This window comes from Rhinichthys klamathensis, unplaced genomic scaffold (assembly GCF_029890125.1).
Source record: "Rhinichthys klamathensis goyatoka isolate OS25496 unplaced genomic scaffold, OSU_Roscu_1.1 h1tg000181l_1, whole genome shotgun sequence".
In the NCBI taxonomy this organism is placed as follows: Eukaryota; Metazoa; Chordata; class Actinopteri; order Cypriniformes; family Leuciscidae; genus Rhinichthys; species Rhinichthys klamathensis.
In genome coordinates, this window is record NW_026606709.1 from 1,009,971 (window position 1) to 1,025,000 (window position 15,030).

Below are 15,030 nucleotides of genomic sequence, written 5' to 3' on the forward strand. Positions count from 1 at the left end.
ATAAACTAGCATTATGTGTACAACTGTTACAGTAAACTGTTTCTGTTTGCATAAGGCAAGAAATTCCCAGTGCACGTACATATTTTTGAATAGAATATGAGATGAAATCCTATAGGGATTATTCCCCCAGAAATAATAATTCTGTCATCATGTTTTTCCAAACCAGAATCGAACACAAAAAAAGAAGAGGAAAAAAAAGAGAAATGAATAAAAACACCACAAAGTGGTCCATACAACTCGATGACAGTTTTGTGTGAGGAAATGTATGACATTTAAGTCATTATTCACTGAAAATCACCTTTGCTGTGATTCAGAATTCTAATTTGGCACAGGTTTAAAAAGGTGACATTTACTAATGAAAACCAAAAAAAAAAATGAATTGACGTCCAACCTGCTCCACAGGCAACATATTTCATTTGAGACTTGGTTTGAGGTGTCTAGTGACTTAAATTATAGTTTGTACCTCACAAAACTATCAAAACTGACTTTTTTTGTATCCTTCATAAAGAAATAATTGCAAAAATGAATAAAGAAATATTTTATACATGAATAAGGAAATAAAAAGTTGTTCCCTTTCAAAGGCTACAATCGATGCTGCGCTGCTTAGCGCATTGGGAACGATCTTTTATCGTGACCAGCTGTGAATATAGTGTGTAAACACGTCGATAGAATCAACCTGGAAGTAATATAGCCTCGGTTGGTGACGTCATCGGTGACGTCATCGGCGCGCACCCGCGACGCGAGACTATAAATTGATGAGCCACAGGTGAATCGGTAAGATCTTTCTTCTTCAGATCACTCTGTGCATGTGTGTGTCTAAACTCTATCTCTCTCATTATCTGTCTCAGATCTTTGTTAGGAGTTAGATTTCAACTGGCAGTGTGCAGAAAATTCTCATTTCTCAACCTTTTCTCTCTGAAGAGTTTTAAAAGCAAAAGAGAGTAGAAATTAGTCAACAGCAGAGTAAGCGTTGTGTTCCTCCATGCTCCCGTCCTATTTCTGAGCTGGATACACACGATTACTGCTTTGTTTGTTTGGGGCAGGAGCACGCGGCTCTGGCTTTAGAGAAAGGTGAGTGTGAGCATTGTGAGATGTTCACAGTGAAAATGCTGCGCTCTCGTCTGAACTATTTCCAGACCGCACCCGCATTGTCATCGTGGGGCTCCCGAATGGATTTGTGTGATGAGCAAGAGACGGTTCTGTCCTTTTCGCTTGCTGCATCACCAGATCCACACGCTCCCTCGCATGATACCGAAGCGCATTCCGGTGCTTCTTAGGCTCGTGTGGGGACGATGATTTGTCTCTTGGGTCTGAGGACTATGAGCGGCCCTTCTTCTGAGCGTTCCTCTCGCGAGAATAAATCTGTCGAGGAACTGCTCGAAGTGGTCACTCGCGCGGTGCCCAGGTTACAGCTTGACTGGCCACGCGAGCAAGAGACCCCCAAACAATCTAAGCTAGGGGATAGGTTTCTGTCCGGTGGCAGGGGGGAGGGACCAAAACATCGGTTTCTCCCCTTTTTCGAGGACCTCCATGACGAGCTGTCTAAGTCATGGAGTAAACCATATACTTCCCGTATCTTTCTGCCCTCGACGTCGACTTTTTCGACTATCTTGGGTGCAAAGGCACGGGGATATGCGGAGATGCCGCAGGTTGAAGAGACGCTCGCGAGCTATCTCTCGCCTGCTTCGGCATCTTCCATTAACCCTCTGGGGTCCAAGGTGTTTTTGGGGTCCTTGAGATGTTTTGACATACTCTGACATTTGTGCTTTTTTCAGTTGCTTATAAACATATTACTGGCAAAGGTGTAATTACACTCTATTTAGCACACACAGGGCTACCATAATGTGTTATCAACATGTATGTACATTTTTGTATTTTTGAGAGAATATTGTTTATGCGTGGTTATTGAAAAAACTAAAACTTAAAGTTTCTGAAATAAGGCCACAAAACACATACTAAATATCTGTCCACAAGACTTTTGACTAATGGATGTTGTCGCCTAGAGTTTTTTCTTCAAAATGATCTGAAAATCATCCTGCCTTATCATTCACATAAAACAATAGATTGGTTTAAATTTAAAAATGACACTTTTTGTTTGGAAAGGCAATATGCGCAGGGGTGTGACCTGCTGTGATTCACACCTGAGAAGACAATGGGCCCGCATAATGAGCGCATAATGGGGCTGCATACTAATGACCCTTTCATTCAGGTGTGTCACTGAGCCACAAGAATGCAATGACTAATATATATATATATATATATATATATATATATACACTCACCGGCCACTTTATTAGGTACCCCATGCTAGTAACGGGTTGGACCCCCTTTTGCCTTCAGAACTGCCTCAATTCTTCGTGGCATAGATTCAACAAGGTGCTGGAAGCATTCCTCAGGGAGTTTGGTCCATATTGACATGATGGCATCACACAGTTGCCGCAGATTTGTCGGCTGCACATCCATGATGCGAATCTCCCGTTCCACCACATCCCAAAGATGCTCTATTGGGTTGAGATCTGGTGACTGTGGAGGCCATTTTAGTACAGTGAACTCATTGTCATGTTCAAGAAACCAATTTGAAATGATTAGAGCTTTGTGACATGGTGGAAGTAGCCATCAGAGGATGGGTACATGGTGGCCATAAAGGGATGGACATGGTCAGAAACAATGCTCAGGTAGGCCGTGGCATTTAAACGATGCCCAATTGGCACTAAGGGGCCTAAAGTGTGCCAGGAAAACATCCCCCACACCATTACACCACCACCACCAGCCTGCACAGTGGTAACAAGGCATGATGGTTCCATGTTCTCATTCTGTTTACGCCAAATTCTGACTCTAACATCTGAATGTATCAACAGAAATCGAGACTCATCAGACCAGGCAACATTTTACCAGTCTTCAACTGTTCAATTTTGGTGAGCTCTTGCAAATTGTAGCCTCTTTTTCCTATTTGTAGTGGAGATGAGTGGTACCCGGTGGAGTCTTCTGCTGTTGTAGCCCATCCGCCTCAAGGTTGTGCGTGTTGTGGCTTCACAAATGCTTTGCTGCATACCTCGGTTGTAACGAGTGGTTATTTCAGTCACTGTTGCCCTTCTATCAGCTCGAACCAGTCTGGCCATTCTCCTCTGACCTCTGGCATCAACAAGGCATTTCCGCCCACAGAACTGCCGCTCACTGGATGTTTTTTCTTTTTCGGACCATTCTCTGTAAACCCTAGAGATGGTTGTGCGTGAAAATCCCAGTAGATTAGCAGTTTCTGAAATACTCAGACCAGCCCTTCTGGCACCAACAATCATGCCACGTTCAAAGTCACTCAAATCACCTTTCTTCCCCATACTGATGCTCGGTTTGAACTGCAGGAGATTGTCTTGACCATGTCTACATGCCTAAATGCACTGAGTTGCCGCCATGTGATTGGCTGCTTAGAAATTAAGTGTTAACGAGCAGTTGGACAGGTGTACCTAATAAAGTGGCCGGTGAGTGTATATGCCTATATAATACAAAATTGGTTCACAGTTCCAATTATTTATTTATTTTTCAAATTGTGCTTGCAAATTGTATAATATCAAATGTAAAAATTTCTAGTAATTGTGCAGTTAATTATCATACTGTTTTTACAGAAAGTTTGGGAATGTATCCCAAATGTGTCACTAATAAAACACAATACAAATAATTTAAAGAGGAGGCTTATATTGAGCTTTTAAGATTTACCTAAGATTTATTTATATGTAGCCTGCATATATTTTTGCTATTTTAATAAAAAGGTTACAATTACAACAACAATTAAAATTTTAACTATATTTCAAATGTAATCTTTCTTTGTATTATATACTAAAGTATACATTTTATCATATATATTTCACAGTTGCGGATTAATTAGTTTGAATATAGCTTACAATCGAACAAACACTATAATAACATCTTAGCAAACAAGCTTATTTGATGTGGCAGCATTTTACAGTAAAAACGACATCTTGTCTTTCATATGTAACATATCGTTTTTATGATTAGGACATATAAATGTTAATTTGCAGTTTAAAACGTTGCTTATACAAAAATATTTTATTTCAACATATTTCAGTCGATTTTTTACTCATCTCAGTATTGGAATATAGTTAGGTAAAAGCTGTTCATTCATTCACACACAAAAACGCGATTCAAACAGTCTTTTTGTTTACAGACACTATTCCATATCGCGATTAGCACAAAGCACTTGAAAATAAAGAATGTACCTATTTCCTCGGCTGGATCCGTTGCTCCTCTAAGTGAAACTACCTGTAGCCTACTTCTGAGGTAATTTTTTCCAGGATTATTATTAAGATAGTACTATTATTCCTCACAGCGTCGTAAATCTGAGTCTCTTTCGGTGGGTTATCCAGCTGATGTGGGCGTGGATCGCCTCAGAGCATTTGTGTTTGAATAGAGCACGCGCTCCGCGGGCGTGGTCAAATTAACTTTAATGAGCTGAGACGAGAACGACTATCATCTCTCTCTTTTCGTACAGATTACATAAAATGAGAAAAAATTTTTTTTATATAAATTACTTCATTTAAAAGAAGATAATTCAGGCTTCATGCCTGTGTGCCTGTATACCTGTTTGACTGAGTATTTGCAGAGTTACAGATGATTTTTCGGACGCGTTTCAGAATGGACTTCACTGACAGAGAGAACGCAGAACGCGCATCATGTTTATTTTTCTTTATTAGGCGAAAAGCACAACACTTTGTTTTTATTATGAGGTTCCACAAAAAAAATACAAACTTAACAGGATCGAATGATGTACAACACTTATATGTAAGATCAAAATTAACAGAGTAATTTTAATCTCTTTTGCACTGATAAGGAAAAAAGTGAGCTGGTATCGCCGGCGAGACCGCCGACCCCAGAGAGTTAAGAAACCTACCCTCCTCATGAAACCATGTAAAATAACATCAGCATTAGTGGGTAAAGCTTATCAAGCTGCAGGTCAGGCTGGTGCTGCACTGCACACTATGGCAGTGCTTCAGGCGTACCAGGCTGACCTGTTGAAGGATTTGAGTGCGGGCAGTACTATTGATGAGGAGTCTTTCTCAGAGCTGCGGAGAGCCACAGATCTGTCCCTTCGTGCGACTAAGCAAACGGCCCGTGCCATCGGTCGTTCTATGTCTGCTTTGGTCAGCACGGAGAGGCACCTGTGGCTTAATCTAACAGGAATAAAAGATAAAGACCAGGTGTTCCTGTTAGATTCCCCAGTCTCTCCCTCTGGCCTGTTTGGCGACTCTGTTATTACAGTCGTCAGCAGGTTCAGAGAGGTTAAGAAACATGAGGAAGCTTTCGTTCAGTTTCTTCCTCGCCGCACTCATGGGGAGGGGCCATCGGCCACCCAACCTCTCTCCGGTCCTTCAAAAGCCCGGGAGGTGAAAAAGCAGAGCGTGGCGAGCCGTGCTCCCCCTAATAAGAACTGGAGACAGGCTCGTCAGGCTCAGCAACCTCCTAAGCCATACCTCAGGACTATTATTAATCGGCTATATGCACGCATAACTTCCGCGCTTGATGCAAGGATGCTCTTGCGTTTCCGGTTGGGGAGACTTAAAGCGGAGGAAAACCGAGGAAACCGGGATTATGGCAGAGTCTTTAAAATTTACTGTCCTCTCGTCTTTGAAACGAAACTTTAATACGTTTAGATGTGATTTTATATATAGTTGTGTTTATTTAATATAATAAACAAAGAAGCATAAACAAAAATAGGGGTGTCTGTTTTGTCTGTTTTTGTGACTAACGTTTCTTTAGTATAGCAATAGAGTATAAAAAACAATATAAATTCTCTTTATAGCATTGGACTCTACGATCGGCGGAAGTAATCCAGCATCCTTAGACCTTCACCGGAAATACCGCCGTGCATAGAGCCCATAGGAAGAGGAAGTCCTGATGGTCTAACGCCCCGTCTGGTGGGGGTAGCCCCCTGCGGGATGGGGCGCATTTTACGTCCAAAAATCACCCCATCTCGTTACCCCCACGAAACCTCTCCATCCCCGCCACCTTTGGTGCTTCGGGGGGCAGCGGTTTCCAGCGAAATGTTAGATGTTCCGTTGCTTCCTGCTGTCATTCAGGGCACGGAGCATCTAACATCCCCTCAGGAGGAAGTGTTCAAATTGGTACCACTCTCAGAGAGTCTGGCGGCGTGGAGACTTCTGCCAGGCATTTCTGCGTGGGTATTAAGCACAGTACAAATAGGTTACAGAATCCAATTTATTCGTCGTCCTCCGCGTTTCAACGGTGTGGTCTCCACTTCCGTGAGACCGGAGGTGATGCATGTACTGTCACAAGAGCTACAAACTCTTCTGAGCAAAGAGGCCATGGAACGTGTTCCTCTGCCAGAGAGAATGTCAGGCTATTACAGCAAATACTTCCTAGTTCCCAAAAAGGGGGGGGGGGGGGGGATCTTCGAGGCTTAAACCGTTCAGTCAAAGCGCTCAAGTTCAAGATGTTAACCGTAAAGACGGTCGTGTCGCAAATTCAACAGCACGATTGGTTTGTCACGATCGATCTGAAGGACGCATATTTTCACATACAAATATTGCCACAACACAGGAAGTTCCTGAGGTTCGCTTTCGGGGGCGAAGCTTACCAATTTCGGGTTCTTCCATTCGCCCTAGCCTTATCACCCCGCACGTACACAAAATGTATGGATGCAGCACTGGCTCCATTACGACTCCAGGGCATTCGCATTTTGAATTACATCGACGATTGGTTAATACTAGCACAATCGCAAGAGAGAGTGCTTCAACACAGAGACATCGTGTTAGCTCATCTACTTTCTCTAGGGTTGAGAATCAATACCAAGAAAAGTGTTCTTTCTCCTGCCCAGAGAACGACTTATCTCGGGATCGTTTGGGATTCGATCACGATGCGGGCACAATTGTCTCCCGCTCGAATCGAGACCATTCGGCTAGTCATTAACAAAGTCAGGCTAGGTCAAGATGTTAGGTTACATGGCTTCAGCATCCACGGTGATTCCCTTGGGGCTGTTGCACATGAGACCGTTTCAGTTGTGGCTAAAAGCCAGGGGATTTCATCCAAGGGCCAATCCTCAAAGGCTAATAAAAGTGACGCGCCGCGGGCTTCGTACACTATCTCTGTGGCTCAGACCCCGGTTCCTCGCCTTGGGTCCCACTCTAGGGGCGCCGTGTCGTCGCAGGTTGTTAACGACAGACGCCTCCCTGACGGGCTGGGGAGCGGTCTTAAGTGGCCGTCCAGTTCAAGGGGAATGGGAGGGTAATCAGCTCGAGTGGCACATCAACTGCCTCGAAGCTGATGGCTGTATTTCTGGCCGTGAAATACTTTCTCCCTCAGTTGAGAGGCTGTCATGTCCTAGTGCGGGTGGACAATACAGCAGCAGTCTCTTACATAAATCACCAGGGAGGTCTGCGCTCACGCAATTTGAACAGGATAGCGAGGCAGATTTTTCTCTGGGCCCAGGAGAAGTTCCTGTCACTCAGGGCAGTGTACATCCCCGGGCACCTGAATGTGGGAGCAGATTTACTGTCCAGACAGAAACTGCAGACAGGGGAATGGAAACTCCACCCAGAAGTAGTCAATCAGATCTGGACCAGATTTTACAAAGCGGAGGTGGACCTCTTCGCCTCCCATCAGACAGAGCAATGTCCCCTCTACTTCTCTCTGAGTCACCCAGCCCCCCTGGGTCTGGATGCGATGGCGCACACATGGCCCAATATGCGCCTGTATGCGTTTCCTCCAGTGGCTCTGCTCCCGGGAGTCCTAGCCAGAGTTCGCCAGCAAGGGTCGTGCCTCTTACTGATTGCACCACATTGGCCGAACAGAGTATGGTTTTCAGAGATAATGTCTCTCCTCAACGGCTCGCCTTGGGCGATTCCGGAGAGGAGGGACCTTCTGTCTCAGGCGCAGGGCACGATATTCCACCCCAGGCCCGACCTGTGGAACCTGCATGTTTGGCCCCTGATGGGCACCAACTGAGGGACACTGGGCTTTCGCCTGATGTTATTGAGACCATTTTGAATGCTAGGGCATCCTCCACAAGCAAGAGTTATGCCAATAAATGGGGTGTCTTTGAAAGGTGGTGCACAGCACATAATGCAGATCCGGTCAACTGCCAGATTGCTTCAGTTCTGAACCTTTTGCAAGAAAAATTGTCAGCAGGCACATGCCCCTCCACTCTTAGGGTTTATGTGGCCGCTCTTTCGGCCTGCCACGCCTTGGTGGACGGGGTGTCACTCGGGAAGCATCCTCTGCTTGCTCGCTTCATTCGTGGGGCCAAAAGACTGAGGCCTTCTGTGAGAACCAAGATCCCTTCTTGGGACTTAGCTATAGTCCTTGAGGGTCTGGTTGAGACCCCCTTTGAACCTCTAGAGACAGCGTGTGATAAACTTCTGACCTTAAAGATGTTTTTTCTTATGGCTATTAAAGAACTTCTCTAAAAAGAATTGGGGATATGCAGGCTCTGTCAATATCGCCATCCTGCTTAGATTTTGCCCCAGGAATGGTGAAAGTGATTTTGCATCCTCATCCTGACTACTTGCCTAAGGTACCATTCTCGGCTGTACATCCGGTCACTCTAGAGGCCTTCTGTCCTCCACCGTTTACAACGCCGGAGCAAGAAAGATCTCACAGACTGTGTCCAGTTCGTGCTCTTCAGGCTTACGTCCACCGCGCTAGCCAGTGGCGTAAGTCAGAGCAACTATTTGTTTGTTACGGGGGCAGCAACAGGGGTGCTGCTGCCAATAAACAGACCATGTCACATTGGGTCAGGGATGCTATTGCTCTTGCCTATGAGGCGCGCGGCCAAGTTTCGCCAACGGGTCTAAGGGCTCACTCCACCAGAGGGGTCGCCTCCTCTACTGCTTTGGCAAGGGGTGCCCCCTTACAACATGTTTGTGATGCGGCAGGCTGGTCCTCTCCGCACACATTCGTAAGATTTTATAGTTTGGATGTTCATTCTACTCCGGGCTCTCATGTCCTTGAGTCGACTTCACAAGCTAGTGTCTAGGGCCTTCTTGTGAGCACACCTGCACAACCGTAGGGGTCCAGACACCTTCAAGCACGGCGGCGTGGGTATTCTCGTTCCCAATGCGCTAAGCAGCGCAGCATCGATTGTAGCTTTTGAAAGGGAACGATTCGGGTTACTTGACTGTAACCCTGTTCCCTGAAAAAGCGGAACGAGATGCTGCGCTACTTTGCCGTGCTGATGATGTCACAGGATGGATCTTCAGAAAAAAAATGATCCTACCGATTCACCTGTGGCTCATCAATTTATAGTCTCGCGTCGCGGGTGCGCGCCGATGACGTCACCGATGACGTCACCAACCGAGGCTATATTACTTCCAGGTTGATTCTATTGACGTGTTTACACACTATATTCACAGCTGGTCACGATAAAAGATCGTTCCCAATGCGCTAAGCAGCGCAGCATCTCGTTGAATGATGCATCTCAGCATCAATAATGACAAAATTCATGGCATTTCTGGGGTGAACGGTTTCTTTATCTCATTTTGAGAGGGTTACAATATTTTCCATTTCGTTTCTTTAGCGCATATTTGTCTAATGGGTTTCTTTCTCAAATCGAGCCATCTCAGAGGAAACACTGTTTGAAGTCATTTGGCCTAACCTTACACTGACATTCAAATCGGTATGCTGGAAAATGCAGACACCTGACCATTGAGAGTGCCTCGTATGATGCGACTGCTGCACAATTTCTCACCTCTATCTGCAAAAGTAATTATGGCAAACCACTGAGCGACTGCACACTGGATTGAAGTGAAGGCAGCCAATAAAGGTCATGAAAATAAACAAATCTCTCTTGCAATGGAGGAGAGGGTACAGTTTCCAGTGGAGTGCTGATGCTCAAGGCCAGGGATTCTCCTTTACCTTGCTGGTCCTCCAGCAGATGCCGTTCCTCTGTGCAAAACCCTAAAATTCCCCTGAGATGAGACATGACACGAAGAGAGAGGCCGAGCTTTAGCGAGGATCACAGGGTGAGAGGAAGGTTGCAGACATTGTGGAAAGAGCATGGAAGCAAGTGGGAGGTGAGAAAGGGAGAGGGTGAAAGTGTGAGAGAGACTGTGTGTATTTTTGTGTGTGTTAGAGTTGAGAAAAGTGACTAACTGTCAGGCTTGGTGGAACAAAAGCTGAATGGGTACGTACAGTATGTGCAGCGATGACAAGAGTAGCCCTGAAAATTCCAATAATGATTGTTTATTCAGAATAGTGATTTAATTTAGATGAGCTATTATGGAGATTCCTACATTTATTGTATTACCTGATTAAAATAGTGTTTCTTAACTCTCGAGGATCCATGGACACCTAGTGTGGCGTAATTGCAAGGGATCTGTAGATATATATTTTTTTAAATGTGTAAAAAATCTGATACCATAAATTCCATGAAAATATTAGGACAGTGGTTCTCAACCTGGGCCCTCAGCAAACACCCAAATGAACCAAAAGATGACTTAAAATGAAAATAAATTATTGTAAATATTAACTTTAAATAAAAAATAAAAAAGTTGTACACCATGAAATTTTACATCATATTTGTTATTTTAATTTGTCCCCTCAATTACTGTTTTTTTTTTTTTTTAATTGAAGAACAGTTTTTTCCGTTTTTGAAACTTCCGGAATCATGAAATTAATCGCAGTTAAGTTAAACTTTTTTTTTTAAATAAAATAATAGATAAAATACATGTGGCAAAATGTGTTGTTGAGTAATTAATGGGATGTTTAACACAGGTTGCATGTTTTCTTGTATAACTGGATTTGATTTGATTCAAATTTGTTTAATTACATCAATACGCATATTCTTTTTTTGCAGTGGCTTGATGATGGTTTGACATGACGGGAGTACATAAAAAAAAAGTAAAAAAAAAAGAGAGAATTATGATTAAAGACCTCTTATATAACCTGAATAGATTTGTCTGTAGCATGAAAGGGCACAAATGGCTGAATAATAATGAACATAGTACAATTATCTATTAGGCTGTCAAAAACTTTTCTTCATTGTGTTGATCATTTTAGAAGCAGATTCTGGTCTTGCTAGGCACATAGTCACAGCGAGTCTGTCTCTACTCTGACCTCTGGAATCTACTGGATGTTGACCTCCAGAGTGTGGGGATTGACCGGGCGGGCTGCCCAAAACCATACGGCTGCTGGCTGGCCCTTACCCAAGGAGACTCGATCCAACGGATTATCCACCCAAGCTCCAGCGCCGGCCAGCCCTTCAGATGCACTGACAGGGAGAAAAAAAGAGCCGTTTCTTGCTTGTGGGCCAGTCTTAGGGGATTGATTGTTTAAATGAAGTGCTCCCGAGGGTGAGCCTTTGAAAAGTAGGGCTCATGGACTGATGGAAGACACAAATTTAGCCAGCTGCTTAAGAACTGTTATTAACAACTGAAGGTTCTGGAACACGTCAATCAAACTAAGTTTTACACCCACTAATAGAGGGTATGCATTGACGTCACTTTCCTGCCGGAACACACCCCCCTCAGCCAGGCTGAGTAGCAAAAGAGCCTGCTGCGTGACTGGATTTAATAGGGGAAACTGCGAAAACACGAGTAAAACAACCGATTATCAGTTGAAACTAAAGGTTGGACTTAAGATATAAGTGTTCTTTACAACTTACCAATGATCCATGGATATTGACATGCAGCCATGAATCGTGTTTCCTGACATTTATATGTGCCTGATTTCTAAGCCGGGGTAATATAAAGCAAATTTGCCTGTGAACGTTTTACATAATAGTAGGTCACAATATAGGTCTAAATCCGGATGATCACTTATATCAGTGTTATGTATATACACTCACCGGCCACTTTATTAGGTACCCCATGCTAGTAACGGGTTGGACCCCCTTTTGCCTTCAGAACTGCCTCAATTCTTCGTGGCATAGATTCAACAAGGTGCTGGAAGCATTCCTCAGGGAGTTTGGTCCATATTGACATGATGGCATCACACAGTTGCCGCAGATTTGTCGGCTGCACATCCATGATGCGAATCTCCCGTTCCACCACATCCCAAAGATGCTCTATTGGGTTGAGATCTGGTGACTGTGGAGGCCATTTTAGTACAGTGAACTCATTGTCATGTTCAAGAAACCAATTTGAAATGATTAGAGCTTTGTGACATGGTGGAAGTAGCCATCAGAGGATGGGTACATGGTGGCCATAAAGGGATGGACATGGTCAGAAACAATGCTCAGGTAGGCCGTGGCATTTAAACGATGCCCAATTGGCACTAAGGGGCCTAAAGTGTGCCAGGAAAACATCCCCCACACCATTACACCAACACCACCAGCCTGCACAGTGGTAACAAGGCATGATGGTTCCATGTTCTCATTCTGTTTACGCCAAATTCTGACTCTAACATCTGAATGTCTCAACAGAAATCGAGACTCATCAGACCAGGCAACATTTTTCCAGTCTTCAACTGTTCAATTTTGGTGAGCTCTTGCAAATTGTAGCCTCTTTTTCCTATTTGTAGTGGAGATGAGTGGTACCCGGTGGAGTCTTCTGCTGTTGTAGCCCATCCGCCTCAAGGTTGTGCGTGTTGTGGCTTCACAAATGCTTTGCTGCATACCTCGGTTGTAACGAGTGGTTATTTCAGTCACTGTTGCCCTTCTATCAGCTCGAACCAGTCTGGCCATTCTCCTCTGACCTCTGGCATCAACAAGGCATTTCCGCCCACAGAACTGCCGCTCACTGGATGTTTTTTCTTTTTCGGACCATTCTCTGTAAACCCTAGAGATGGTTGTGCGTGAAAATCCCAGTAGATTAGCAGTTTCTGAAATACTCAGACCAGCCCTTCTGGCACCAACAATCATGCCACGTTCAAAGTCACTCAAATCAACTTTCTTCCCCATACTGATGCTCGGTTTGAACTGCAGGAGATTGTCTTGACCATGTCTACATGCCTAAATGCACTGAGTTGCCGCCATGTGATTGGCTGCTTAGAAATTAAGTGTTAACGAGCAGTTGGACAGGTGTACCTAATAAAGTGGCCGGTGAGTGTATATAAATAACAGTGTTATATACTTGTATACCGTAGTTTTTGTCAGTGTTCATTTAAAAACATCCAGTTATGCAGAATATAAGATGGTAAATATTTAATTGATGAGTTGTCAATACAATATATAACAATACAATATATAGGGCATGATTTTACCCCAGAATTCAACATATTGACACAAAATGATAACTTCAAATCCACCTTTCACTGCCTGGAGTCCAGTTGTTTCTGTGAATTGCAGCGATCCATTTGCTTCTCTTTTCTGTAGCTTCGGCAGTCTGTAATAATATACCTCAGATTTCTTGTCAAATCTATTTGTACTGTCAATCTCATAACTCTTTCCCATTTTAGATGTTTTTCGTGGCATTCACTCTGAAAACCAATGCAGCCACTCAGTCTTTTTGCCGCTCAGTGGGCGTAACCGCAGTCATTCCGGCCGACGGTGACGTCATGCCCTCTATAGAGGCATAGTTCACCCAAAAACGGAAATTCTGTCATAGTTTACTCGCCTTCATGATGTCTTTATTCTGTGGAACACAAAAGAAGATAGTTTTATATGTCAGTGTTGTTTTAGACCCCTCTGACTTTCATTGTGTGCACAAAAAGTTTAAATATCCGTCTCCCAGAAGACATTAAATCAAGCAGGTTTGGAACAAAATGAGGTGAGTAAATGATGACAGAATATTCATTTTCATATTAAACTATCTCTTTAAAGATACTCTCAATATTTTGGGGGGAATGTATAAATCCCAGTTCTAGATAGGTTTGCTGGTCAAGATGACTTTATTCATATTCTAAAAATGTATTTTAATGTATTTTGAACAAAATATTAATATTTAATTTAGAATAAATGTACTTGGGTTTGCAGTCAGGTAAAAAAGGGGCCCTCCAGAAAGTATTAGCTTGAGACTCATTAGGGATTATTAATGAGCTACCAAGACCACACTAAAACACTAAAGCCTATCAATCTATAAATTATATCAATTAAAGCCTCAAAATTTGCATTTCAAAATCTGTTTTCAATAGCACATTTAAAAACTCCCTTAGATGTGCAAAGCAGCTGATGCTAATAGATTCTGAAGTATATCTAATTAATATAATGAGAGCTTTGATGTCCCATGTCAGAAAGTACAACTCCGCAGCTGAGCAACTATATACATAAAAAATTGGACGATCCATTTCCCCATGAAAACAAGTCCTTGTGCAGCTCTTACCCCCTACCTTCAAGTGAGTTTATTCAGGGAGAAGGAGAAAGGTTTGTTTCAGAGAAAGAGGTCATGACTACAGCTCCTCTCCATATTCATTTGACCTCTCTTTCTTTATAGCCGACTGGAAGAGCCCTGCTACTGTACAATGAATATGCAACAGCCCTCGCTCACATTCTGCACTGTCCTTCATGGATGATAAACAGACTGCAGAAATTCATTTACATTTGTATTGACAAGAGATTTCTCCAATTTAATCACCTTATTTTCTCATTTGTAGCTTTCCTCAAAGTCAGCATTCTCTCCACTGTTTTTTTTCTTTTTCCAGGCTGCCCCATTTCCATTTAAATTGAGCAGGACACACGTCTTAATGTAGCAGATTTTTTTTTTAAATGGCTGTGATGGCTTGAACAAATCTCAGCATCATTGGGAGCTCAGAGGAAATGCTTGCGCCACACTTTATCTATTTGCTTTGTAATCCGGGTGGGTAAATGTCTTTTCAATGAGCTGAATTGGAATTTCTTGTCTATGGAATGACACATTTGCCTGAAAGTGTCTAGCATTCAAGTGTGGCTGTTTTGACTGTCATGTGCATCATTAGCTGAAGTTTGTAATTTCTGCATCACTAGCATTGCCAAGTGATTGTTTTCAAACAGGTTTTCCCTGAACTTATCCCGATTACCATTGGTCAAGCCAAACAGATAGCCCCGCCCCAAACTCACTGCATTGGTTGAGCCACTGGCTGCATCCGAAAGCTGAAAAATGCTGCCTTTGGAGGATGGCACAAGGCAAGGCACGTCCAAATCCAATGTTA

General features: G+C 43.4%; 1 protein-coding gene across 3 annotated transcripts in view; it reads left to right on the forward strand.

Moving 5' to 3' along the window:
- mgat4c (mgat4 family member C) overlaps positions 1 to 15,030 on the forward strand; it is a 132,461-nt gene that overhangs the window by 69,722 nt on the left and 47,709 nt on the right. Inside the window, exon 1 of one of the 3 annotated variants that reach the window (XM_056261190.1) lies at positions 9,945 to 10,040. The exons of the other annotated variants lie outside the window; for them this stretch is intronic. The gene's annotated coding sequence lies outside the window, so the exon portion shown is untranslated. Of the gene's footprint in view, positions 1 to 9,944; positions 10,041 to 15,030 lie in introns of those variants that run through there. 3 annotated transcript variants of the gene reach the window in all.